The sequence below is a fragment of the Propithecus coquereli genome, unplaced genomic scaffold (genome assembly GCF_000956105.1).
Source record: "Propithecus coquereli isolate 6110/MARCELLA unplaced genomic scaffold, Pcoq_1.0 Scaffold324, whole genome shotgun sequence".
Taxonomy (NCBI): Eukaryota; Metazoa; Chordata; class Mammalia; order Primates; family Indriidae; genus Propithecus; species Propithecus coquereli.
In genome coordinates this window covers 800,551-804,829 of record NW_012148886.1, presented here as the reverse complement: position 1 = coordinate 804,829, position 4,279 = coordinate 800,551, and the positions used below count along the sequence as shown (strand labels likewise).

General features: G+C 34.0%; 1 protein-coding gene across 1 annotated transcript in view; it reads left to right on the top strand.

Moving 5' to 3' along the window:
* The window catches only part of ADGRB3 (adhesion G protein-coupled receptor B3), an 871,792-nt gene that overhangs the window by 444,796 nt on the left and 422,717 nt on the right, over positions 1-4,279 (top strand). The window lies entirely within an intron of this gene.

Sequence of the window (4,279 nt, the reverse complement as noted above, 5' to 3'; positions counted from 1 at the left end):
GGGGATCATACTGCATGCGGGCTTGGCTCAGTCCCTATCTGTTTGTTACGGATACACAAGGAAAACTAATAGGTGCTTTCTAACACGCTGAGGCAATAGTGCATCACTCTCCTCAACCCCATATTTTTCTTACAGAATTTCAAAACCATGCAGGTGACCATCTATAAATATTGAGCAATGTTTTCTACAAGCAATTCCATTTTTATAACTGGCCAATTTTCTAATATTGATGAATCAAAACTCAGTTTGTAAGCTGTTCCCTCTGAATCAACATGACAAATGATGCAAACTTCAACTATATTAGAAACATCAATGTAAGGAAACAATGAAAAGGGCAGATTTTAGGGCAGCCCTTAAACTTCTGTATCCCCTTACATGGTTGTTTGTGTTTAGAAGGTGCCATTGCCTGGGTGTTTTCTCTAATCATTTACATCACATCGAGTGCTAAAGAATTTGAGTCGTGGCATTAAACACTTAGGTCAATACTTAAAAGTAGTGCTTTTGAAGTGCTTTTTGCAGTCTGTGTTCTTAGCTGCAATGGAAATATTGAATTCATCATTCATGATGCAGTGGTTCTCTTACTCTATTGAGGCAATATATTTTTAAGCTAGCTAACCTTGTGTACTCAAATAACCAGAAAAGGCAGGCCCTTCCCTCTGGCAGAATCTATCAGGAGGGAAGGAAAGAAGGAAGGGAGGGAGGAAGGGAGGAAAGAAGGAAGGAATAGATAAAGGAAAAATAAACAAGGCTGAGTAAAAAGAAACCCTTATTCAACTCTCTAGGTGGTACATTTAAGTACTAAAGGATGAGCTCTATTTATTTTAAGTATGGTTCCTGCCTTTGGTTATATGAATATATTCAACATAAAGTTTTAAATACATAATCTCATGCCTAGGGTCACTGAGGGACAACAAAAAAATAACATTTGCTATGAAAGTCTAAAACTTTATCATAGAATATGAACACACAATGGGGGTAATTCCCTTGGATTTGATTATGGGAAAACCTGCTCCAATAATAATAGGCAACATTTACATAGGACTGTCCAGGCTCCAGACACTGGTCTAGATGCACTACTCTCAGCTCTTGTCAGTAACTTATTTACTCCTACAACAGCCCAATGAAGAAGACAGTATTATTATTCTCATGTTACAGAAGACAACTGAGGCACAGAGAGACTAGGCAATTTGCTCAAAGTCACATAACTTAGAAGATACACATGGAATTTATCTTTCAAACTGAGACTTTTGAGACTGATAGGGGATGCTTTTCATAATTACACATAACAGCAAAGGTAAACCAGAACCGACCTGTGAAAACTAGGTTGTATGGTTACCCTGAAAAATCAGAGACTGGAATCCAGGGTCCAGATCCAGAGTCCACATGCAAGCCACTCTGGTGACTACTGTTCTCTGTGTGCCTTTGTCCATTTTGCTAATCTCTGCAGGCCTCATCCAGACACTCTTGCTTTCTTGCTCCTAGCCTTTTCCTTCCACATGTCCTCCATTCCTTCCCAAAATGTAAGCAGTGTATCAGATTAACTACCTCCAATTTTTACGTGGACCACTCACAATACAAGGATGAATAAGACAGAATCCTCGTGCTCCAGGACCTCAGTAAGGGTGAAGGGCTAAAACATCATGATTTCCCTCAAGAACAAGGTTAGAAGCATTATTCTGCATTGTTTAATGAAAGAAGTGCTCAGTGGTTACCAAGAAAAATGGCTCACGTGCTTGTAGACCCATCTGCCAAAATTCTCTTATGCTTTCTGATGAATAGAAATCTATAGTGAACCTGAATCCTTTGAGAGCTTGGCCAATAAAAGACATGATGCTCTCAAAGGAATTGTATGCTGCCTATCCAAATTCAAAATGAAAGTGTTAAAATTGCAAAATGGAAGTGCAGCTGGTTTTGCTCCAAGGTTTATCAGTGATGAGTCACCTATTTTTATTGCATAAGAAATCAAATGTAATGTCGTCATGAAAACACGATACAGTGAATTTAGGATAACTCTTGGAGCATTCAAGATGTGCCTGTTTGTTCAGGGATACTGAGTCCTTTGAGATTTATTTTAAGCACTTTAGTCTTCTGTAAGAAAGGCATTTTTTTCAATTTTTGGGGAAAGTTGCTCCATCATAAACACCCACAATGACTGGCTTTAATTCATCAGTTGTTACAGAAGCAGGGTATGTAGACTGTGCACTTTTATGTCCCTTTGTCAGCATGAGATAATATTTACTTAGATTCAATTTAAGGCGTTAATTTTTAAATCTTACCTCTTTGGTATTCACTTAAAATACGAGCTTCCCATTTCCCTAAGGACTTTAACTGCATCTAAATTTTACCTAGTGGTTTTGAACAGTTAAACTCAGTAAAGAAGGAAAGGGATTGAGGATTGATCCAAGTGTCTGGAACAGGAACTGAAAGTCGGAAGCAAAAGTCACCTTTAAATTTCATTTGCTATAAGGAAATAGATTTTCTGATTAATTTCTTAGGGGTCATGGAGAACCACAATGTCGCCTTAGATATCTGCCTAGCTAGGTTCAAGGTAAATATATATCATTTTAAATGTTTCATATTTTAAAGAACGTGTACATTGATAACTTGAAGAGTAGCTTTTGAATCCCATCAATCTATTCAGTCATATCTTTTTCATAATGGGTTTATTTGAAAGTATAATCTTACTCGAAGAACTACATTGCTAAAAGAGTAAATTCTAAGTGTTCTCACCACAAAAAAAAAAAAAAGTGAAAAGTATGTGAGGTAAAATGTATGCTAATTAGCTCAATTTAGCCATTCTAAAATGTATACATATTTCAAAACAACATACTGTATGTGATAAATATATTCAATTTTGATTTTCTAATTAAAAATAAAATAACTCAAGAAACAAAGTCATATTCCAGTAACTTAGTTACCATCTAGGCAAAAATCTTAAACTACTTGAAACTTATATGTACTTATAATATTTAAAAAAAAACCAAGACATTCCTAGTATAATTAATGAATAAATGATTTTGTGCACTCCCCATGTGGGAGACTATTGCAATTTAAAGGACTTGTTGCACAAATTAGTGCTCCTAATTGATTTTTACATTCCTTTAAGCTAGACTATGTTCAAAAGTACAATCTAATCCATATAGTCATAATTTAACAGCTAATGTACCTCTAATTGAAGAATGACTGTACTTCATAAAGTGAGATACGTGAATGTATAACTATATCAATTTATAGATTTATGAATATGGTATTAGGTTAGCATTTATTAAGGGTAAAGTAATGTATAGTTGATATAGAATATACTTTCTCCATTTGTTATTTGTTTTCTATTCCATGTATATACAAACAGAAAAATTATTAGATCTCAGAGTCCAACAATTTATCTCTTGTTCATTTTCCTTTATATTAATAGAAACCAGTTGTATAACAGTCAGAAAATCTTCCTTTCTTTTCATCAGTTTTCAGAGCAGAGAGGTGAAATAAATTTCTTCCAAACCTCAAGACAATCAAAATTATAATCAAAGAATTTGAAAACAGATGCACTTAGATTTGCATGTTAAATAAAGCTTAGGAGACTTAAGAAAGAAAATGCTGCTGATAAACTTACCTGTCCATCTGTATGCAGAAGGTATTTGGACCCTTTAGCAGGTAGGGACTGGGTTATATATTGGTAGCAAAAAGGATATTGTTTTAAAATGTAAATAAACTAATTAGAGCTGTTATCCAAAACAGCATTTAACACCCATAACTAATTTATATGTTACCCAGTACCTTCTTTCCTTCAACATTTAGTTACAAAATACAGTTTTAAGCTTAGCATGTCAAATTACAAGCCAAATGAAATTCCATCCTATGCTGATAATGGATTGTGTAATAGCCTGAAAGAGCTTCAATAAAGTACAATTTCACTAATGTGATGCAATAATATATAACCAATTTAATGTGAAACTAAGCTAGTGGTGCAGTAATATATTTATACAACTAATATTGTTAAATTCTTAATTTTCATCCTCTCAATTTAAATTACAAATTCCTTCAAATGAAATCTGCTTACGAAGAGCCTAATGGTTTTTTTTTTTACTTTAGCTTTTCCATTGTGATAGCTTTTACACTTTCCCTGTCATCTTTCCATTTAAATCCTCCAAGGGACACTTGAAGCTTTAATGTAGTACAAGCATGGACCTACATTAAAGTTTTACAAATTACATTTCATAATTGAAAATGTATATAATATGTAAGTACATAAGTATTTATCATCATAGTTTTATTATACATATAT